The sequence below is a fragment of the Octopus bimaculoides genome, chromosome 16 (genome assembly GCF_046866305.1).
Source record: "Octopus bimaculoides isolate indiv1 chromosome 16, ASM4686630v1, whole genome shotgun sequence".
Lineage (NCBI taxonomy): Eukaryota > Metazoa > Mollusca > Cephalopoda > Octopoda > Octopodidae > Octopus > Octopus bimaculoides.
In genome coordinates, this window is record NC_142943.1 from 1,846,036 (window position 1) to 1,871,952 (window position 25,917).

General features: G+C 34.1%; 1 protein-coding gene across 5 annotated transcripts in view; it reads left to right on the forward strand.

Annotated features, from left to right (window-relative positions):
• Positions 1 to 1,259: 1,259 nt before the first annotated feature.
• The window catches only part of LOC106878639 (thrombospondin type-1 domain-containing protein 7A), a 1,055,067-nt gene continuing 1,030,409 nt past the window's right edge, over positions 1,260 to 25,917 (forward strand). For 3 of the 5 annotated variants that reach the window (XM_089364014.1, XM_089364011.1, XM_089364003.1), the window contains exons 1-2: positions 1,518 to 1,653; positions 13,163 to 13,231. The gene's annotated coding sequence lies outside the window, so the exon portion shown is untranslated. Of the gene's footprint in view, positions 1,379 to 1,517; positions 1,654 to 13,144; positions 13,232 to 25,917 lie in introns of those variants that run through there. The other 2 variants (XM_089364004.1, XM_089364006.1) reach the window with 2 other exon arrangements.

The following is a 25,917-nucleotide window of genomic DNA, read 5'->3' on the forward strand; positions in this document are numbered from 1 at the left end:
TGAAAATTTCAATTTATGAAAAAAATCATTTATGTCCAACATTCACTTCATAATTTCTTAATTTCTCTGAATTTACATCATTAATCTACATTGATTATCTCCCTTGGCCCATATGTTTATTTGCAAACTTTGTGATATTTGCTCTGAGCAAGACTGTTTTGCTTCCTGGTATATCAATTCAATCTTCAATCTTTAATCTTTACAATTTAATATTTTCAGCAAGTCGGCTGAGTTACACCTCACAACAGATTCTTTGAAGATTTAAGCTAGCTTTAATCTCTTATGTTAACATTTTGAAATAAAATTTCCCTTTTTTGTATGGGAGATTTCATTTCTGTTATATATATATATATATATATATTATTTATGCGCCCATTTTTGAAGCCTAGCCAGGCTCATGGACCCAGTTTCCTGGTTTCTAATTTTCTATTAGATGCCTGAAGTATTGTCAGTCAGTCGAGTTAATCTGCTCCTCGCAGGAACAGTTTCAGGACTTGACCAGTCTGTATTTCAGTTATATCTCTGTAAATGAGTGATCCTTATCGATTACTGAGACTTACAAACAAGTATCTTTTACTTGATTCAGTGATTAGACACTGGCCATGCTGGGGCACTGCTTTGAAGAATTTTTAGGTGAATGATTTTACCCTACTACTTATTCTGTCAGTCACTTTTACCAAATCACTAAGTTAAAGGGATGTAAACACAGCAACACTGGTTGTCAAGTGATGGTGGAAGACAAACACATGCACACACACTCACACACATACATAAACAACGGGCTTCTTTCAGTTTCCGTTTACCAAATCCACTCACAAGGCTTTGGTCATCTTGAGATTATAGTAGAAGACATTTTATTTGTCCAAGATGCCACACAGTGGGACTGAACAGGGAACCATGTGGTTGGGGAGCCAACTTCTTACCACACAGCCATGCCAGCCTTAGATCCTTGATTCACAATGTGGGGCACATGCCCCACTGGTGGGGCATGGTAATATTTTGATGGGGCATGCAATAGGTAATGTTGAATTTTATGACTTTCATACATAATGTTTAGTATACGAATAGAGAGAAAGGGGGCAATTCGAGAATGAGTTTATTAAAAAAAAGAAAAATTCTTTACATTCCTTCTGTGGACAATTTTATCAAATTTTGGACACTTCAGAGACATCATATTCATAAGATCTGATGTCACTAAAGAGGGAAAAGATTATTTCCTTGTAGGTAATTACGAACACACGTGCACGTCGCGTGTGTGTAAGTGCGTGTGCGCATGTGCGTGCATGCGTGTGTGTAGTACAGAACTGGTCCGTACAGAAAGCAATGCCATCTTAATTCCTTATGGAGAAATAAACTGGAGACAGACTTATGTGTGCAGGTATGTCTAAGACTCTTTTATCTCTGGCGACAAACGATCTCGGTGCACAAGAACAATGTGATTCTGTAGAGTATGGCAATAAACGGGGGTGATGGAGGAAGGAATGGAATGGTGTGGAATGAGGGGTAGCGTCAGTGAAGGAAGAGAGAGAGGAGAAAAGACAGATAGATAGATAGATAGAGAGAGAGAAAGAGAGAGATTAATGGTACCGGTAACAGACGACACACACGTATATATAATATATATGAACAGAGATGAAAATAAACAGCAAAAAGGTAAGAAAAACCTTCCATCATTGATGAGAAGATTCACGGAATATTTTTGGTTTCTTTTTGAGCCTATTTTCCGAAAAGTTACACTGATATCTTTTGGAAGAAATTGTTGCAAAAATTTGCTTCAACTGAAATCTCTTCGTGTTTGATTCAAAGGCATAACTACAGATTTCTGTTCCACCCGCGACTTCAGAAAAAAAAAAGGGATAACTTTTAATGGAATTGTCTACGAATATGTGTTATATGATTTAGATTCCGAAGATACAAAATTTTTGGGAAAGTGGTTTTGGTGGGGTCTTAGTGGGGAATTTCGAAACATTTACCGGGGTCCAATTCAATTCGTCATAACTCTCAGGAAAATGGATACATTTTAATGAAATTCTCTACAAATATACCTCGGACTATGTAGATTCCGAGGACATAGAAATTTTGGGGGGCTATTTTTGAGAACTGTTCCCCACTCGCAGGTGTTTCAGAACAAGTCGTCCATATTTGTTTCATTTTCTCAGTTTTGTGCGTTTGTGCATCCGTAGATTTCTACTGAAGCAACATACAAGCAACGAAGGCAAATGAAATCCTCACCAGGAAACTTGTTGTGCTAGAAATAACAGCTAAAGGTCTGGTACACAGAAATAGGTTATTAAGACGACTTGTCTGTTGCATACGATTTTTTTACACCTTAAATAAATTCCCAGGTAAACGTTTCTAATAGAAAGGCGGAAGACACCAGAAACCAAAATAAGGAATAAACACGCACAGTTAAACATAGAAGTGTAAAGCATAATTAGTTGCATAATAATCTCTATAATAAACATGATATTGAATGGAATAATTCCCCGTTTGGACTTTTTTAATTACAAATATGTGTGTGTGTGTGGTAGGAATCGACGGATTGACAATTTCATTAAAAATATCCATTTTTTCCGAAAGTTATGATCGTCCAAAGTCCGGAGCGCAGAAATCTGTAGTTTTACCGATTCAAAAATACATAAAACGAGTCGTGCAAGTAAAAAAAAAGTTTATCAATATTCAGAGGAATATTTAAAATTTCGATTTATACTCGTTATCTACGATAAACTATCACCAAGTTATGGGCGAAAAACTCGGATCTTGTGAATTTTCTGAAGCCCTCTCCTCACCCCTCGGAAAAGATTTTCCTACAAATTTCTTTATAATCGTAATCTATGCCGGTTGAAAGGTATTTATATAAAATTTCATAAAACATAAACATTTTCCTAAAAGTTATGAGGGGAAACTCGGATCTTGTGAATCTTCCGAAGCCCCCCCCCCGTTGCTTTCCACGCATTTTTTTTCATATTCGTTTCCTACACATTTCTTTTTACATCCGTTGCACTATTTATTTTATTTTAGTTTGTTTCCCGGTGAATATTGTAAACATGAACGAAATTTTGAATAACAAAACTTAAATATCACAAGGGGGCATCAGGATTTTGGAAATGATTCTGTGGGACATGGCCAAAAATCGGTTGGGAACCATTACCTCAGACTAACCGATGCTTTGTAAATGGATTTGACAGACAGAAACTGAAAGAAGACCATCATTGTGTGTGTGTGTGTGTGTGTGTGTGTGTGTGTGTGTGTGTGTGTGTGTGTGTGTGTGACCACCACTTGACAAGTGTGGTGTTGGTGTTTATATCTCTGTAACTTAGCAGTTCAGCAAAACGGATCAATATAAGCACCCTGCTTAAAAAATAATACTGTTGTCAATTTATTTAAATAAAATTCTTGAAGGTGGTGCCCCAGCATGGCCACAGTCTAATGACTAGAACAAGTAAAAACTAAAAGATAGGAATACTGTTCATTGGTAAAAGTCATGAAGAATTTGATGAAGAATACATTTGAACTCAAAGAAGTTAAGTTCCTAACCAAGTTTCAGTCAGTGACAGCAGCAATTTACTTCAGTTTGATTCCAAGTGAAAGAAATATTCAAACATCAGATAATTTCATTTCCTCTTCCACTCTCCTACACCAAATAGGTCTTGCATTGGGGTTCAACATTGATGCTATTGAATTTTATTCAATTTTCTTCATTGTTATTGAGATAGAATGTCTTTCATACAAAAACTGAACACCACCAATAGCTTCAGAGGCAGCCAACACCTACCCTCGTACCAGAGCGAATTATTTGGCCCTTACACTTTCAGTCTTCCTCTCTCTCTCTCTCTCACACACACACACACACACATTTACTCACTCACTGTAAATTTCAAATTTTGTTGACAGCTATATTTAGTTTCTCATGACTGTCCATTTAACAAATCTTCAATTCTGAAAGATGCCAAGATGAATATTCTTCCTTTTTGCTTCTAATTAGATAATTAATCAAACTATTGGAGCCACAATTGGATGTATTGAGTCATTCTTCAGAATCAACTCCAAACAATAATGGAGCCAGACATACAATATGTTTTACAGAAGAAATAAAATATTTTCAAATTCTTGACAAAGCTAGATTTTCAGTAAAACAAAGAACAAACTGTCTCAAGTCATTTGAAGTAAAATCTATAAAAAAAAGAAAATCTTAATGATTATTAATCTTGTTTTCTAGATTAGTGACATTAAATACAACAACAAAAAACAATAAAGATAACGGTATTTGAAAAATGATTTCATAAATCTTCTGCTGTATCCAGCCAATAGCAATATTTTTGGAAATTAAAGAGATGTTGTTAATCTTTTGTAATAATTATTTGATAAAGACTGTTTGAAATTGAATTTTTATTTTTAATTATATTCCAGTTGATAGCAATTATAATTACCGTCACACACTATTTAATGAAATGTCTTCTTGTAGGATTCCTTCAGACAGTTCTGCTGTGAGTATCATGTTTGGTGTCAAGACTTGATATGCTTATATTCTTTGCTTTATGTTTCAATGATACATTATCAACATAAAGCTCATTTTTCTATGCCTGGGTGGTTCAGACTGAATTCATTCAAGCAGACCTTCTTTAGTTGGGGTGCTTTTCCTGTCACAAACAATCAACTGTTTCCAAACTAGGAAATATTGTTCCTACTTCTTCACATCCAAACAGCATAATGTGCAGACAGACATGCTTTCACAGAGAATTAGAGATGAATGTCACCACTTGTGAAATGGTCGTATTTGTTTACAACAATAGGAAACATGAATACACACATGCACACACACACTACCACATACACATACACACGCACATGCACACACACTCACACACATACACATGCATATCTGATAAATTTTGTTAAGTTTCTGTCTAGCAAATCCACTTTCTAGGCTTGGTCAACCTCTATTCAGACCAATAAGAGACCCACTATGTGTTGGTTCAACCTGCTAGAAATAGCAAATCTCTCTCAAACTCCCCCTGTTGCCTTCAAAAACAGAGAAACAAAAATGCCTAAATCAGAAACCATTATTTGAATGACTAATTTGAGTCAAAACAGATGGGAGACAATCACTAAATTTCAATTAAAACTAATTAAATATAGAATGCAGTGACAGGTGAGTGTCATCCTTAGCACTGAGATAACAACTCTAGGTTAATCAGATCTTATCTGTGAGACACAGCCAGCTGTTTACTGCAAAATTGTAAGAATTATTAAATATGATATTGGTGCTTGAGTGCAACATGTCTGTTAAAGATTCACTTCTCATGGCATCACCTAGTTTATTAAATCTAATTAGTAACTATTTCAGAGTTGTCTCCACTTATATTTTTGGCTGGAGCTATATATTTAGATCAGGATTCATTCTCACATCTAAAATTTAATCAACTGAAATTACTTGGGTTACTATTCCAAGTCTAATAATAATGCCTGCTTGACTGTTAAGATTTTCTGCAGCAGGTGTACTTGGATATTTTATTCTGGTCATTCTTAAAGTATATTCTATGCTAGAATAAAAAATAACTGATTCCAACTGGAACACTTCTGATTGCAGATATCCTCAATGATGGCTAGCCTGAAGGCTAAACAAGTCATGCAGTTCTAATTAGATGTTGACTTTAATTAGTATGTTAATGTTTTAAAATATAGGCACCTGTACCAGTAGATCACTAAGAACACCATCTGAGCGTGATCGTTACCAGAGCACCAGCTGTCTGGCCTTCGTGCCGGTGGCATCTAAAAGCACCCACTACACTCTCGGAGTGGTTGGCATTAGGAAGGGTATCCAGCTGTAGAAACTCTGCCAAATCAGATTGGAGCCTGGTGTAGCCATCTGGTTCACCAGTCCTCAGTCAAATCGTCCAACCCATGCTAGCATGGAAAGCGGACGTTAAACGATGATGATGATGATATCAATGGTTGAGAGACAGAAATTTTAGGAAAGTAATATTATTTTGATTCAGCTATTTGTAAAAGATGAGATTGGTTTACGTAGATTAAAAGAGACCATAGAAATACCTCATTAATCTGGTATTTGGTGCTTACTGTAGAATTTATCAAGCTGTATGGACATGAGCAATAGTTTTCAAATAAACTAGAGAGGGAGGAGTGATATGTTAAACTGACAGTTGCCAAAATTCCATGATACACAATCACAGCATGAAAGAAATCTTTCTTGGTGGAAAGGAAAAGTCAAAGATGGAAAGTGAAGAGAACCGTTTATCGTTTATATTTTACTTGTTTCTATCATTAGACTGTGGCAATGCTGGAGCAATGCTAGGGCCATGCCGGAGCACCACCTTGAAGAATTTTTAGTTGAATGAATCAACCGTAGGACCTGATTCTCTTTTTAGACCGGTACTCATTCTATTTTTACCCTTTTTTACTTATTTTATTAGTCTCTTTTACTGAAATGCTAAGTTATGGGGGATGTAAACACACCAGCACAAATTATCAAGCAGTGACGGAGGTGAACAAACACATATAGTGCTACATGCACATGCACATGTCAGACTGCATCCAGAGCAAGGCAACTTACCTAAATGGTATTCAAACACTAATAAACATTTTCCAGCCTCCTGCTCACATCTCTATTATCTCCTTTTGTCTTTCTATTACTAAAACAATTGTCTCTCTTCCTCAGAACTAACTGGCTTTATACCTCCAACATTCAGGCACACCTTTGCCAATTCATTTGTCTTTCTACCTTTCATTACCTTGCCACATTCAATCCCATCAACTTCATAATTATGCATAATTCTTAGTTTTCACTCCCCAGAACATTATCCCTCTGAAATTTTCTCCCTACGCATGCCATTGTTGTTGGTGTTGACATACAACAAATTTAAACAGAACATCTATGACACTGAACTCACTGGTGTTGGAGGGCCTCATTGAACACAAGGCATTGTCCCTTCCACTCGACTGAGTAAGTAAAAAGAAATAAAGTAGGATCACTGAACCCTTTTGACACCAACCCACCTAAAACCAGTCTCAAATCTGTTATAAAAACATTGTTTCAGAATGATCTTAATTAAAAGCTTACATCAAAACTTCATGACAATTTAGGTTCCCAAACCAGCTAATTAATGACAAAGTTATTTTAATTAATTCTTTACTATTTTCAAAATTAATTGAAGCAAAGATTGTATTTCAATAGAAATACGGTAAGAAAAGGTTCTGGACTTGTTTTATTTATTTTATCAAACCCCAGAAAAGATAGAAAGCAAAGTTAATTTTAGTGGAGAACAGATTCAGAATGTATAAAGGTTGTAACGAAATAATACTGCAAGACATTCTGTCCAACACTTTACCATTTCTGCCATGCAGTTTGCCAAAATGTTTAACATTACAGACAGACTAATTAACACTTGTACTACTCTAAAAATCAAAGGAACTGGTATGTATAATTTGAAGCTAAAGATCATTTGATGTATTATATATATGCTATTATTTGGTTCATGGAATCAATTGGTGTTGAGAGGCTAATGAAGGATAACAGAGAACTTTCAATAGACTTCTAAAATATTTTCTGAATATCTTTCTTCATTGACAAGACAAACGATGTTCTTTTTATTAAAAATGTAAATTTGGACAATATGTCTGATGCTTGATGAGAGAAACATGAGCCATAAAAATGGAGGCTACAAAAGCTGAGAAGAAATAAGCTGTAAATGGTTTACCTGATGTAGCTTGTAAATTTGAATGAAATAATGATTCAGACAATTAAAGGAATTAGCTGGAAACTGGAGATGTTGTTTTTATGAGAAAAGACACCGTAGAGAATATGCAATAAATGTTTTTGTGAGTGAAATGAGTAACAGTCACCATAGAAAAATGTAATCTTTATGATCAAAAAGGTAAAAAAATATTAACCGCAGATGATGATGAATAGGTGTATAGATAAAAGTTGTCTGACATGTTTGTGTTAGTTTACAGCATGAAGGTACATGGCTTAGTGGTTAGGGTAATCAGTTCATGATTGTAAGGTAGTGAGTTCGATTCCCAGTGGCATGTTGTGTCTGTGAGCAAGACACTTTATATCATGTTGCTCCAGTCCACTTGGCTGGCAGAAATCAGTTGGACATGTAATTGAAAGGGCCGGCCTTGTCACATTCTATGTCACACTGAATCTCTCTGAGAACTGCATTAAGAGTACATGTCTGTGGAATGCTCAGCCACTTGTATGTTAATTTCATGAGCAGGCTGTTCCATTGATTAGATCAACTGGAACCCCCATCACCAAAACCAATGTATTTTGTAAAGAAAAGGCATGACGGAGTGGTTTTGAGAAATGACCACTGGGTTTTGAGTTCAGTCTCACTGTATGACAACTTGTGCAACTATCTTCTACTGTCATTTCTTGAAACTGCAAAAAATGTCTGAGTTAAGTCAGAAAGAAAATTAAGCCAAAAGCCCAATTTTAAGAAATTTTATGGCATTTTGAAGTTTGGACTTAGGCAAAAATAAATGGCAAGTGAACTGTGTCAAAATTTTACCAGTAAAAATTACCCAAATTTTTTTAAATGGCCTGAAAATATTACGTTTTCCACTTGAGTAGTGCCCTAGTAAGTAAAAATATCAAGATTAATTGATATTTAGCAATTCCTGTTGCAATTTTCAATACGAACATGTCTCAGACTTTTTAAAGAATTTACGAAAATCAAGTTAGTATTTATTCTTTACTGTTCTGTAGCTTCAGTAAATAATCTGGTAATTTTCATAGAAGTATATTTTCTTAATTTTATACACCTACAAGAATGCAATGAAAAGAAAATTTGTGTCTCTGGAATAAAATTAAGTGATTTTCTTCATGTTGCAGTTACATCTTACTTAGATTTTACTATTTTTTATTGTTATTCAGCAGCATTCATATCTAATTTCTCTGCAGATCTTAGCATATTCAAATGACTATTTATAGGCTTGACGCAAATTGCCTGTTACAGTGACATTCTTTGTCCAATAAACATTGCTGAGAAGAAGCTGTGAGACAATCCACTGTATTTTATGTCCTGTGAGCAATGAACATTATAAAGACACATGTTATTAGTTTTAGACGATAGTTCACAACACAGAATCTAAACTAAAAGTGATTACTTTCAGTCAGTTAGGCCTCAAAGGTAGAATTAATTTTGTAATTGAAATTACCTGGTCTGGAATTTATCATTGTCTGTATTCATTATATTTAAATAATTACAGACTTATGACTAGAATCCACTATTTAACGAAGTTGATTACCAATTTACAAGACTTAATCGCAAATTAAATTTTATTACAATCAACCTTCATTCTTTTCCTTCTAAACCTCTACCGATAAAGAACACAAATCTCATACCCCTTTTGAATATATAATTCTTTGTTTGAATTACAGCACTCATAGTCTACCTTTAAGTCAAAGAGAGAAATTTTTATCATTTCATTCAAATTCTCTGCAGCCTTCAGAAGTTGAATAAATTTGAATGACGAACTGTAAGCTTCACTTGCAGATCTATCACAAACTCCATTAAGAATTTTTCTATTTGCTCTGCTCCACTACCAGTTCCACCAGCCTCCTTCAAGCCAATATCCATATACATTCAAGAGGACATCTCTGAAGAATATATAGGCATTGAGTAAATACCTAAATTCCAATTCTTTGAAATCAGTTCACTGTATATTTTTATTGTTCTACATTATGGAAAAATACTTTCAAATTCAGGGTTTTTTTAAATCAAAACTCGTGGTATAGAATTAATGTTATTCTCCCATTTGTATTACTGGATATATTCCAGAAGACTCTAAAATATTCTGGTACCAAAAATACTGATCAGGTTTTGTAAAGTATGACTTTACTGCAAAAGAAAGAATCCCCTTATTAACTGGATGTAAACTTGAACCCTTATCTCAAGTGCAACAATTTAACAAACAGTCCAGTTCCAGTCTTTCTTTCAAGTTATAAAAGTTTCAAATCAATTATCTCTTAAGAATCACTTTACAAACTCAAAGACCATATCCTCACTTATCACCAAATATGCGTCCTTTTTAAGCTTGTCTCCACCAGCTTTAGTAAATCTTTCTTAAGTAAAATTCTGATAATTCTCTGAGTAGAATTCCTTCTGCTAAAGTTAACATCTCTTCTCAATTTGTACCTAATAATCAATGACACCTGACAAATCTCATCTAGTATTTTTTTTCTATTATTTAACCTCCTTATACTACCTTTTAAATTCTTTTGACACAAGACACAATTTTATTTTATTTCACAAATACAATGCACTAAAATGATGTGATTTTCAATTCACTTCAGTCAATGTTCTTATTTCTCTTCTTATGAACTCTTTTGACTTACACATGCACACACGCATACATGCATTCCCCTATCTATCTATCTATCTATCTATCTATCTATCTATCTACCTGTCTATCTATCTGTCTACCCCTCTTTCTCCCTTTCTCCCACCCCCCATATATATATATATATATACATACACACACACACATGTATATAGAAATAGATAGATATATGTGTGTGTATATCTATATGTGTGTGTGTATATATATATATATATATATATACGCACACACATACCTATTCTAGAGTAATGTCCATCATATGATGGGTAACTTTAGAAGTATGCATTTGTGACCAGAGTAATATCAGGAAATGTAGAATGCACACAGTAATTATAATTTAATTAAAATTTCTTCCTGGTTATATAGAATGATGCTTGTGTATTGCATGCTTTGGATAGAAGGCTCTTAATTTGCAGTCTGGTTCAACAGTACAACTTAGCCCTTCGGGAACTTTTAGCAGAGTCCACTCTGTCAAAAGCATTTAGCCCAGGTCTCAAGATAGCTTCTTTGTCTCTCACCAGCCTAAAGAGTCATTTAAAAGATCTTCTCTCCTCACATTAAAAACAACAATAAAGATAACATTATTTAAAAGAGGATTTCATAAACTTTCTTCTGTATCCAGCCAATAGCAATATTTTTGGAAATTAAAGAGTCATTGCTCATCTTTTGTAATATTTGATAAAGACTGTTTGAAACTGAATTTTTATTTTTAATTACATTCCAGTTGATAGTAATTATAATTACACAATTTGATGAAATGTCTTCTTGTAGGATTCCTTCAGAGTTTTACTGCGCATATCATGTTTGGTATGAAGACTTGATATTCTTGTATTCCTTTCTTTATGTTTCAATGATGTCACTAATTGAAAAAAGACTTCTTTTAGATCAATAGGACATTTGTGTTTGCTCATCCTGCTAAAAACAGTAGCTGAAATCGCCCTCAAATTACACTCAACTACCATAAAAAAATTGATAATTGGTCCAGTACTTCAAAACCCCCAAAAAACTGGATGATTATGATTGTTATTCCTTTGGTCGTAGATCTGCTGAAGCATACTAGAACCGGGCTAAATAAAAAACAACAACATCAACATTAGTTGTTTTGCATTTTATGAGAAGCAGTTTATTTTTCATTTTCAATTAATGCAAATATTGTTTCAATGTTCCAAACAACAAAGGAATTATTCCAGATAAACCTCAAAATTAAGTGGCATTTCATTCGAAATGTGCCACAATTAAAATTAAACAGATTTTTAGTCCAGATACACATTAGTTAAAATTAATTAGATTTTAATTGAGGATGCACTTCAATTGTAATTAAATAAATTTTAATCCCAGATATATCTGAACTAAACTTTTTCAAATGTTGAAACCACAATTAAGACAAAGTAATAATAAATAAGTATCATGAATGTGCACAGGTTACAGTTACAAAACGTAAATGCAGTGTACAACTAACAAATGTGATGCGAATTTGTAGTGCTGAGTTCAAATTCTGGAGTAGAGTAGAATCTACCATAGACTAGTGTCTCCTTACATTCTGTGGTTAAAGCGTGCCTCAACTGTTTAATGGAGTTTTGTTTTCAGATAATATCTTATTTTGCAAAAGCTAAATGCACCCTGTAACCTGCTTTATTGTAAACCATAATATAGTATATAACTTTTGAAAATATCTATTTATCTATATTTTCCCAGCAACAACAACTTTTATTAAGGAAGACAATTTTATTTTCTGACTAATGTTGTCCGAATACTTCTTTTCCTCACTTTCTCTATCCTCAGATTGAAGTCATCTTTCAAAGAAATCTAATTGTTTAAAGTTTCTGAAGAATATAACAGAAGACGCTTGGAGGTTATCGTCCTTACCATTGGTTTCCATAATAAACAGATGAAACACATATAAATATTTTCCAGACAAATAGGAAATAGCTTCATCCGTTATTCAGAAGACTACAAAACTTCTTTATGTATTTACTAAACTCACTATGTCTAAGAATATAAGACAGAGGAGATTTTCTGAATCCTACCTGAAAAGTTATTTTAGCTTGGAGCGATTTCTAATTTATGTCACCCCCACCTAAAAAAACAAAAAACAAAAAATCATGAAGTGTGTCTTCTACAAAACAGTACATCATATCTATCCAAGTTGCAGTCTTGTCAACCACATCCGGAATAAAAATATTTACCATTTGGATAAGCTTTTATTGCTAAACAAATATTCACTTTTATCTGATCAAAACAGTTTCTTACTATCAACAGTTTTTTTATAACTTTTCTGTACTTTTGAACTTTTGATAACAGGATTGATATTTTATACCTAGCAATGTATTTCATGTCTGTCACATGTCCTGCTACATTCATCTTGTACTTAATGTATTATATGCTTGCCACATGTCCTGTCACGTTAATTGTGTACTTAGCAATGCATTTCATGTCTGCTACATGTCCTACTACATTCATCTTTTCTAGTACTTCACATCAACATTTACATTAACTATTAAGAGGATACCCACACATGTAAACACATTTCATACCTATACATGCAAGGATGTGAATATCCATGATATAAACTTGTAATCATCTTCACAAAGGATTTGCACACAAACACACACACACACACACACACACACACACACACACACACACACACACACACCCACACTCTCTTTCTCCCTCTCTCTCTCTCATACACACACTGTCAAATTTTGACAAATCTAAGAAATAATATATGCATGTAAAATCTCAGCCAATTAAGCAGAGCCTATTGTTGTTACAGTTCCTGTTGTTGTTGCAGACATGTCATCTAAGAAATTCCAGTTGTAACCAACCTTTCAGACATAATTATCATGGATTACACCAAATGGTAAGTCGTTTTAACCAACCCTTTAACATTCAGATTACTTTATCAAATGTAATACTTAATTATTCACATTGTTTTGAACTAATTGTATGTTATATTGTAGCTTTGTGATTTCAATCATGTGATTCTTATTTTTGGAGTGACATTGTAGGGCAAGTGTGAGTGGCCAGATCTGGCCAGTTGTAACATAAAACAGATAGAATGTTTGAGCCAAATGTGGCCAGTTTAAATGCTAAAGAGTTAAAGGTACATTTGGCTGTTATTTCTTGCAGTTTGAGTGCCCATGTAGAAGAGCCTGAAAAACCTCTTGTTTGCCAATAGCTCCTCAGTGCCTTGTTGTTTTCCTTTTGGCCATAACATATATCACACACAGAGGAGAAACTCGATAATAAGCTTGTTAGAGAATCTAAAATTACTATGGCTATTTTTTATTTACCTTTTATCAGTTAGAATTAACAGATGGTTATCACAACAGCATATGGGTTCCATCTGTGAGAAGGTGAAGAATTTGGTAAGAAGTTTGGGGGTGGAGAAAAGAAAGGAATAGGTCTGTAAGGTGTTGATTAAGGTAAATAATAACAGAAACGGGATTGGTTGGTGGAGGAATGTTAAGCATTTCTCAATACAGACGAGGACACAAACACATATATGCACAAACACCTGCATGCACAGACACACACACATACATGTAGGCATGCATGTACTCACATATGCAGATACATATGCACACACTCACACACATAGGCATACACATAATCTCACGCATACACAAACATACACACACACACACACACTCATACACGCATTTACAAAAAAGAATTTGGCGTTTTAAGAAAGGAAATAAAAAAAAACCTAGTGTTAACGGAAAGAGAAATTGGCTTTGTATAATATAATCTGATATAATATTATATAATATCACAGTATCGACCAGACTATCAGATATTGTTATACACCGCTATTCACAATGCACTTCCAATGTTCTCTTCATTGTACTATTCTTTTCCCTCTTGGCCCAAGTTGCTTAACTAAATTGTCTTCCCAGAAAAGGGCCCTCCCTAGGGCCCTTTTCTGGTCCCTTGGATACCACGCAACAACTGCATGGATCCATCTGTTGTCTGTGAATCTTGTGACATGTCCGATCCAGTTGAACTTCTGCCTTCGGTACTCTTCTATCGAATCATTCGCTCCACTCCGTTCTCGTGAAATGGAAATAAATAAATGATATAATACAATAGGATATAATGTAATATAATATGTACATACAAACACATTTACCTGTGTGTGTGTAATGTAAATGACATATGTCAATGTATGTGTGCTTGTGTACACACACACACATATGTATATATTTAAATATGTATGTGTATAAATATATATATGAAGTCTATGTGAAACAAGTAAAAGAGAAAAGATAGTCATTTGATTTGTGAATGTTTTTATAGTTTTGTGGACACCAAAACTTTAGATAAATCAGACAATATGATGAATTCTGCCAAGCCCCTTCATAGGCCATTTGGAAACAACATGGATTAAGGCTGTACACTAAACAAACGGCTGACAACCAAAATTTCTGATACTCCATTGGAATATATATGTACATGTGCAGTTATGTAGCATATACAAATAATAGTGTTGAATGGTGGCACCAAGCATTTAGAAAAAAATTCATCATCCTATATTAGGTAAACTTGTGAAAACATTTCAACATGAGAAAGAGGCAAAAGTGTTATTTATTAAATAATTTTCTGCTGGTATTGGATGGCAAACCAGAAAAAAAAAAAAAAAACCCCAGAAAACAATTTGCTGCAGTGAGCAAAGTGCTAATGAATATTGAGACAGTGTGTCATGCTGTTAATTGTCAAATAATTATCTATTATCTGTGGTAATTACCTAATGAAATTGGTACAAATGGAAATCCTTTAACTTCTATTTCTGTTTCATTTTTTAAATTGAATTTTTGCATGGAAATTGTGTTTTTATTTTACATTAAAAATTATTGGATATTTAAAATTATGCTGTACTCAAAAGTATTCTACAAAACAATTATTCTACACAGGTAATAAGTTAGGTGATGTACAAAATGCCATATGCAGAAATGTTTTTAATTGATTTGTTAGCGACTCTGAAAAGGTGGGGAAATAATTTCAAGAAATGAAAATTCAATCTTTCAAAGTTAATTCACATGTTTAACTCTTTAGCATTCAGATTACTTTGCCAAATGTAATTCTCATTGGTTTATATTGTTTTGAATTAACCATGCATTATTTCAAAGCCTTAACATTTCAGTGATGTGATTACTTGTCTTTTGAATGACATTGTAGGGCAGGTGTGTGAGGCTGGATCTGACAGACTTACTCATAAAACAGGTAGAATATTTGGACCACACATGGCCCATTTTAGATGCTAAAAGTTTAAAGGAAAGAAAGTTTGATTTTTGTTTACAGTCAAAGAATTGGAATGTTGGCCTATTAGACCTTAGCAACATAGAATAATCGACTCAAGTTTGCTTAATCAGGTGACAAATCTCTTTTGAGAAAGAAAAAGAATTATGAATAAATCTTGGTCTGTCAAATTAAATTTATAATAATATTCTACAAAATAAGGCAGCGAGCTGGCAGAAACGTTAGCACGTCGGGCAAAATGCTAAGTGGTATTTTACCTGTCTTTATGTTCTGAGTTCAAATTCCACAGCAGTTGACTTTGCCTTTGCCTCTGCCTTTCATCCTTTCGAGGTCGATAAATTAAGTACCAGTTGCATACTGGGGTCGATCTTATCAACTGGTGTCCTCCTCCAAAATTTTGGGCCTTGTGCCTTGAGTAGAAAAGAATATTATTCTACAAAAAGTAGTTTTGATAAAAAGTTGTTTGATGAGCATATATTTGTAAAATTATTCTGTGAAGATAATTTCAATAAAAACATGTTTCAATTAAAAGACGTTAGATGACAAATATATTTAAAAGCTATTTTATGAAGGTAACTTTGATAGAAAGTCGTTTGATGAAATGTGTTATTTCCACAATACTTTGTGCATGTATATGTATTGTTCATCAATGAATATATATCAAAGAAAGACATAAACAGTGGTCAGAAGCTACAGTTGATAGAGGTATGAAGTTCACTGAAGTACTCCAAGGGAGATGGAAACCTTTATTATTCCCAATATTAGAAACAGAGTGAACCAGAGATTGGTCCATTAGAAACCTATAACAAATAATAACAGAATTCATGAATTGTGGTACAAAATGATCAGAAATAAAATACTGATGGAAACGGTGTAGGAGTTGTTAATGAAGAAGTACTCTTCTGTGTTTATGAATATATCTATAGATTTTAGCCAGCACCTTATCGAAATGGATCTCCATTTCATGAATGAGTACTCAAGGGTTTGTTCAACTGCATTATCAATTCTTTGCAAAGCTGGCTGGGTATTCCACAGACATGTGTATCTTAATTGGGATTCTTGAGCATGTGAATCCCAATTGAGCACATGAATCCCAATTGAGCACGTGACGGTGTGACAATACTGGACTTTTGAATTATAAGTGCAGTCCAGCTGACATGCTTCCTCACAGTTTCCATTTACTCAATTTCACTTACATATTTTGGATCAAACCTAAACCACACATGTCAATTGATACTAAGCTGGGATCTCAGCACTGTACGGTTAACACCTCAACCATTCAGCCATATTGCAACCACACACACACATGATGGGCTTCTTTCAGTTTCTGTCTACCAAATCCACTCACGTGGCTTTGGTTGGCCAAGGCTATAGCAGAAGACACTTGCCCAAGGTGCCATGCAGTGGGACTGAATCTTGAACCATGAGGTTGGCAAGCAAACTTCTTATCACATAGCCAACCTATACCTGTGCCCATTAGAGGAGGAATGCAGAGAATCACCAAGTGTTTTAATGGTTTTAGGTTCCATTCCACTTTGCGGTAGCTTCAGAGGATGTCTTTGCATCTTTGCTTATACTCTTAGGCTGACCAATTCTTTGTTATTGAAATTGGAGGGAAACTCTACAGAAATCTATCAAATATCTGTGTGCATGTGTGTGTGTGTGCACTCTCGAGCACGGGCGTATGTTTTTGTGTGTCTTTGTAGTGGCACCACTGTGGCAATGGCGATATTGTGCACATGTATCCTGGTTTCAACTTATGATGGACCAGTGGAATAAAAATATCTTATTACAAAGACAAAGGCACCTGACTGCCAAAAAAAGAGCATCGTGCCACAGAATGTTGCTTCAGTAAGTCATAACCCATGCCAGCGTGGAAAAAATTATGTTGACAACAATAATGAGGACGACAATAACGGTGATGATGATGATGGTGATGATGGTGATGATGATGACGATGACAATAATGGTGATGATGAGGATCATCATCATCATTGTCATCATGCCACTGCTGCTGACATCACTGCCATTTTTGCCAGCATTTACAACAATGTTGACAAAGATGATGACAAGGAGCAGGACAACAACGATGATGATGATGATAATGATGATGATGATATAATCTAACAACATTGTCGGTTGTGTTGATTCTAACAATGACAACATATCCTGATAGAGATGAAAGGAAAAAAATTATACATAAAACAAGCAACAGATCTTGCTGATTCAGATAATATTGATAATATTTTCTATGAATTCTGAGAAAGCTTCAGGTAAATCTTGGCTTAAAAATACTTATTTTTATGATGGAATAAAATATACTGTTTCTGCTTTGCGACTTTAAATCAAGTTTATATATATATATATATATAAAATTTATTAATGAGGGTAGAAATTGATATTAATCAATTAAAACCAGTGGTCTAGCATATTAAAAAAAATTTTTCATATGCTTTGCTGGTCATTCCTCTTATTTTTGTATATATATAACGATGATATATATATATGTATATGTATGTGCGTGTATATGTTTGTGTGCCTGTGTTTGTTCTCCCAACATTGCTTGACAACCAATGCTGGTGTGTTTATGTCCCCCGTAACTTATCAGTTCAGCAAAAGAGACCAATAGAATAAGTACTAGGCTTACAAAGAATGAGTCCTGGGGTCAGTTTGCTCAACTAAAGACGGTGCTCCAGCATGGCCACAGTCAAATGACTGAAACAAGTAAAAGAGTATGTATATACATACACATATTTCTAAATAGATACATAGACAAATATAAGCACATGCACATATACACACTGTATGTCTGAGTATTTTCTTTTGAGGAATACAGCATCTAATATTTGTTTGCAATGGAAGTGTATTATTTATTTCATATGTGTCTTTATATTTGTGTGTGTGTGTGTGTGTGTGTGTGTGTGTGTGTCTGTGTAATTCTGTACACATGAGTGTCTGTGCATGTATATGATTTGTGTATGTCTGAATTATTAAGAGAATAAATAAAAAAAAAAACACTAAGTTGAAGAATATGGAGAAAATAGCCAGTGGAAAAGAGACTGTGTGAAAAAAAATGGTAAATGCTTCAAGATGTTGTGAAGTTTGTTGGAACTGTTTGACTGGTGAATAGACAGAGTAAAGAAGTAGCAGCCATGAGAAATTGTATTTCAAGATGATTGATTTTGAATATCTGCTTAAGTAAGATCTGCCTGTGTCACAGAGATGCTGAAGCAATAATTAATAACTTGATATTCCATGTACACATTTACATAGTCAAAATTGTTGAAGGCATTGTAGTATGAAAAACTTTGAACCAAATTCTTGCCAATATTAGTAAAATTGTACTATTTTTACTTTAGTTGCAATTTTCTGCTTTAAATGTCTGAGATGAGTTGTTGAAGTTGGCATTTTTCTGGCTCTTAAGATTCTGGGTTCAAATTTCACCAATATTAGCTTTTCAGGCTGATAAAATAAATAGCTGGTGTAATGAACTAACTTCCTCTTTCAAAAACATTGCTGGCTTTGTGCCAAATTCGAAACCAATTTCATTGTTATTATTATTATTATTTAAAAGGTACTGAGCCTATGTCAGGTTGTGAGTAAATATTAAAAGGCAGAGTTCAAAACCAACTAAAGTCAACTTTACCATTTCCAGAGAAATTACTATTGAAATATTGGAATTGATTTAATCAATTCTACCTCTGTCCTTAGTCTGATGCCTTTCTGTGCTATTCTCACAGCTTTTGGCAAGCCTGTCAAACAATTTTCTTGCCATATTAATATCTTTTTAGCATTTTCAATACACCATCCATTAGACATGTTAACACTAAATTAACTCTTGTTTTCATGCAGTAAAGTTCCTAAATCATTTGCTTTTGACACAGTAATGGCTGGAGAAGGGAATCACTCACAAAATTCCTTTCACTAGAAATGGAGGAATCCTGAATGTGAGATTAACAATCACTTCTCATAGAAAAAATATGGTATTGGAACCATCCACTGACAGACATCAATTGATGGCCAGTGCAAGAAGGAATAGAAATAAGGGTAGAAAACATTTTCGTCACCATTTCTGCAGGCATAGAAAAGGCTATGTTTTACTGATGAGCACAGAATAAGATCAAAACATATTCAGTTTTCTCCCAAATTTGCAGTAAAGTTTAAAATAACATTAGTCACTGTTAAGTATCAGTGTCTTCTTAGTGTCTATCCTTTTTACTTTGCTTTCTAATGCAACATATATTAAATGTTAGCAATAATTCAGTTATGATGAGAAAATAGATTTGACTCTTGTCCTGACGTTAAATATTTTACCGCCTGTATCTTCATAATTCAGCTGCAACCAACTGTGGCAAATCAGATTCATGAATTCCCAAAATCAAAAGACATAACCATGTTAGTCATTAAATATATGTCATAAATATTCTAGACATTACCATAGATTGATATCTAATGTGCTCATTTGCATAATGCATGTGTCATATGAGTGTGTATTAGATATCATAAATTATAACATCATTTTAACATCCACTTTTTACTCTTGCACAAATCAGATGGAATTTGCTAAAGTGGATCTTTCTACAACCTGATGCCCCACCTGTCACCAACCCCACCCCCACCTATTTCAAACTAAGGTAATATTTTCCCCATGATCAGACATGTTTTTATGGAAGATTGGAAATGGTGACATCATACTTAGGCACAGTAAAAAAGAGCTTTAGGCGGGCTTATGCATGTGTGTGTATGTGTGGAACTGCAAGCAAGACTCCTGCCTACAGAACTATTCTACTTAAGAAATGAGATTAGAAGAATTCCAAAATATTGGTAGAGATTTTACATGGGATCTGAAGAATTATCTGCAACTCAAAAGGTGAGAGAGTGCTTGTTTCAGCTGTATTTCTTCATTAGAGATTTTTATGCTAAAGTATTGACTTCAATGACAACATTACCTCCATAGATACAAACACTAATTAATTAGTTCATTAGCATACTGCTACTCATTCTGTAGACATTGTCTACATACAGTGCTTTCCTACAAAATACCTATATTTCCTGTTCACTGTTTTCCAAAAACACTCTTACAATTTCTTCTGTTTATTATTTCATATTAACACCGTTTTAGTTCTATGTTTATCTATCTGCAGTTTCTACTTCACTATATCTCTGTTCTTGTGTAAAGAGGGGTCTTCTGAACCTGCATTAATATTGCCAAATGCAGATGTAACTCTGCTCTACAAACATTTTACTACACCTCTAGCTTCTCCTCCTCCTCCCCCTCTCTCTAATGCTCTTATGGTTACAGCTGTTGCTAGAGTTACACTTAGTGATTCTTCAACTTTTGCATTCCGTCATTTTGAAGCAACACTATTTTCGAAACTTCTTTTTCTCTATTCACTTCAAATGTACTTTGTCATTTGTGTATGAATGCATATATTTATATACATGTATGAATGTGTGTGTGTCTAAATGTAAGTGTAAATATGTGTGTGTATGCATGTATCTTTCTGTTGCTCTGTTTTCTTTTACTGTTCAATATCATTTACCTGACACTTATGATGTGCTGTGTATTATTAAAAAGACAAAATATACATACAGGCATACAAACAAACATACATACATACATATACATCTGTATATATATATACACACACACACATGTGAATACATTTATCCATTTCTATCTATTTGTCTATCTATCTCCATCCATCCACATATATATATATATATATATATATATATATATATATGCAGACACATGAACACAAAGAGTTCTTCCCTATAATGCAACATATTAGATTCAAGTGCAGTTAGATCTTTAATGCATTGCCCTCTTAGTACTGAATTTAGGTTTACTTATCCTTTTCACATTGTTTCTTGTCGAGACATTTTTGAATATAGCTGTTTTCAGATGAGACCAAAGGTTAAAGGAAAAATACTCACCTTCTTACCCATTCTCTTTATTTATTTATTGTCTGTTAGTATCAAAAGAAAACAAAAACAACTTCTTGTACCATTTCATTGATTCAGCAGAATATCTCCCTACCAGAAGACCCTTGGGTTCCTTTGGTATTGTATGCTTCAAGGCTTCAGGTATAACTAGATGAACGAGTTTTTGTTTCTCATCTCAGTTATGACCTAAATAATCTTTCATTATCATACACACACTAAAATTAATTCTTGTTTTTTGCTTGGAGTGATAAACCAACGTAGCAGAACATATATTTAGAGAATATAAAATCTATTTATGAAAGAGAACAAGTGGATTTATTTGTGTGAGGTGAAAAGGGAGCATGCGTAAATCATCAGAGCAGTATGAAGAAGATATTTCAGAAAATATCTACGTTTGTTTGTTTCTGTTTTGACTGAAATTTACAGAGGAGCAAAAGTTTTAAATTGTTCAATGAAATTAGTTAAACCATGAGTTACCAGTGAGATGGATGGAAGGAAGTTGTGTCTGGTGGTCTGGCTTGCAAACACACTTGGTAAAAAAATTTCTTCCTCTTGAATACTTTTGAAATTATTTTGTTGCTTTCGTTGTTATTGTTGTTGTTGTTAGGGAGGAAGGAGAGGGTACTGTGGGGGTCAAGAAGATAATGATAGACTTGAGTGAAAAGCAACAAAGAAAGAAGTGGGGAGGGGGAATATAAACAAAAACAAAAATATTAGTGAAATAGAAGAAAAAGTTCTTGTATTGCCTTTTGGGAATAAAAGATATAACAAGGAAGGAAAACAAATACTGTAGTTTCAGGGGATGAGCTTTTATAAAAAAACAAACAAACACACACACACACCACACGTATGCACACACAGGCTTCTTACCACACAGCCACTATATGTTACAGGCATCATCAACACAAACATGCATGCAGACATACTCACTCTCACATGCACAAACTGTCATAAACAAACACAGACAAACACAAACACATAAAAACACACCATTTATTTACAATAGAAAAGAAAAAAAAAAGAATTGGAAAAATTGTCAACAGAGAAAACGTTTTAGAAAGTACAACAAAAATATAATTGAAATGGTAAATAGGAATAATGGGGGTGGGGGGCGGAATAGACAGATTAGAGTCAAGAAATATGCACACACATACACACATGCATGTATATACATATATACACACATATATAAATATATGCACACACACATATATATACATACACACATATATATATACATACATATATATTTAAGAAATGATTGAGATTCAGATGAATTAGGTAGTTAAGTTGAAGCACCAAATCAGTGTGGTATTGTCTGTACAACTCAAAGTAAGGTGAATAAAATCAAAATAAGCAACAGGATATCAAGAGGTGATGCAGTACGACCGTTTCAAGTGGCTCCATTCAATTGAACAATACAATCATTACATCAATTTAAATGCAGAGCTATCCTCAGCTGCATAAATAAATAAATAGAATTTTTAATGTGTCCAACTGATTAAAAATTCTATTTATTTATTTATGCAGCTGAGGATAGCTCTGCATTTAAATTGAAGTAATGATTGCATTGTTCAATTAAATGGAGACATTTGAAACGGTCATACTGCATCACCTCTTGATATCCTGTTGCTTATTTGGATTATATATATATACTTATATATATATATATATATATATATATATATATATATATATATATATATACATATATATATGTCCTTGCCTTCAAAACACGGAGTAGATGGGACAGGGACAACTGAAGAAATGGATTATCTACCAAAATGTTCAGAGAAAGTGACCCTGGAGTAAGCAACATGAGCCACCCTTAGCCACCCCAAAAGCAGGTCTTCAACTTAAAAAGTCTTGCTTTGTGTCTAGTGGGATTGGAAAGGAATTCTGTACTATGAGCTTCTCCCAAGTAACCAGACAATTAACTCTGAGAAATACTGCACACAACTGGACGAGTTAAAAGCAGCAATTCAAGAGAAACGTCCAGAATTGGCCAACAGGAATGGTGCTGTTTTCCAACATGATAATGCAAGACCATACATTTCTTTAGGAACCAGACAAAAATTGCTGCAGCTCGGCTGGGATGTGTTACCCCAGCCTCCATATTCATCAGATATTGCTCCTTTGGATTTCCACTTATTCAGGTCTCTGCAGAATAGTCTTAATGGTCAGTGTTCAAAACCAGCTTCATCAGAAATGTGGGTTGTGATAAAAGAAATAAAGAAATATAAGGGTAATTAAATGTGTGTGTGTGTGTGTAATTATCATTCAAGTGGCACCATTTGTTTGCAATTTTCTGTGAAAACATGTCTAGGTGTTTGTATCGAGAGGATGTGGGGAAATGACTTGAAATATTATCTTGCTTGAAAATTGGTTGGGGTTGGTGACAGGATAAGCATCTGACCATAGAGTATTTAACCCAAAGAGTTTTGTCTGCCTCCTGCAAGCATGGAAAAAGTGGACATTCAAATGAAAATGATGATGTATATCTTTGGTATTACAAATGGCAGAAAGGTAACTTCATGTGTGTGTGTGTGTGTGTGTGTGCTCGTGCACTTGCATGTGTATAGGTATATAGATATTTAAGTTTGAAAACTATTTGTAAGAAAAAAAAAGCATCTGTTATCAGCAACTGGATAAAAAAGCAACAACCAACAAGCATCTGTGATGTCTGGAATAATAAAAGTATGGAAGCCTTGACCGAAATGAAATTAATTCCACTAATTTCACCAAATCAGTTGTAGACTGAATGCTACAAAAGCGTGAAACATCAGCTACGGAATAAAAATATTCAGGAATAAAATATCAAACATTTTGCATTTGCTCCAGCTTGGGAGTATGATTAGTTATAGATGTAATGGCTTCTCTAATTATGTTGATAAGCTAATTAAATAGTCAGCATCACAGGGGAAAGAGAGAAGTTAAACAAAATAAAACTTTCATTGAAAAAATTCTTGTTTCTCTTTGTCTTCCTCTCTGTCGTATTCTCTGTCTTTCTCCCTTCCTTTTCACCCCCTTCTCTGTCTTACACACACTCTCTCTCTCTCCCCCCATCAACATAAACTCCCATCATCTCTTCTATACTTTCAATCTCTCTGTCTGTCTGTCTGTCTCTCTCTGTCTAAAAGCATACATGTTGAGTACATGGCAGGTGCTGCATGAGAAATGTGAAATAGGGACAAGAGATGAATTACATCAGCAGTGATTTGAAAAGATCGAAATGAATATTGAATTTGGGACGTTCAGTGTTATCATGCAAGAAAAGTTGAGCTCAGGTGAGGGAGATGAGGCATGAAAGCCTCCAATCAATATATTTAAAAGATATTGATGTACTAGTATTAAATCTATGATTTATTCTTGCTGGGAAATTGCTTTAAGTTTATAATGGAAATTACCAGTGTTAGAGGCAAGCCAAAAATGATCTATACTCAAATTAGTGTTGGTGTATCTAATATCATCATCATCATCATCATCATTTAACGTCTGATGTCACCTTGGTAACAAGGGCTGCTGATAGACTTACTGGGGTAGTATTCTATGGCTGGATGCTCTCCTTTTCAACAACCCTTATTTTTTTATCACACAAGAAATTAGTGTTTCACTGATCTTGGCATGAAATCATGGAGTCATGGGGTGCATTGTTTACAGATGTAAACAAACACACTTTGACGCATGCAGTATCAATGTGAAGACCACTGAAGAAAATACTCACACACACACACACACACACTCACACTCATGCTTTCTCTCTCTCTTACTCTCTTACACACACATGTACATGGTAAGCTTCTGTACAGTTTCCATGTACCAATTTTTTCCAAATGAGGCATTGATCAACATGAAGCTATTGAAAAAGACTTGTTCCTATGATGCCGTGTCTTTACAGTTAATAAGTATCAAAAATTTTGTTGAAAATAATCATGAAGTGAAGAAAAGACAACATTAACATACTGACAAATATTACAATCATTTATTTTACCACATATGGGAGACAACTATGAATTTGTTCCAGTGTCATTGGACCTCATTAGGGAAAGTATAGACTTAATCAAATTTGTTACTATTTACCTAAATATTGTTTTTTATGCAGATGGTTATCTGGGTAGTTAACTATGGTGTTAATTGATCTAGATTGATGCAATTAAATGTGAATAATACATGAAATATTACTGAGTAAGCATGCTGCAGATAATGATGTGTAGCAGATCTTTCTAACCCATACTAGAATGGATCACAAAAATTGGCAGAAAAATATTGATGGTAATAATCACAAGGTTAATTGCAAATTATAATTAAACTTAATTAAACGTATCTATATATATATAT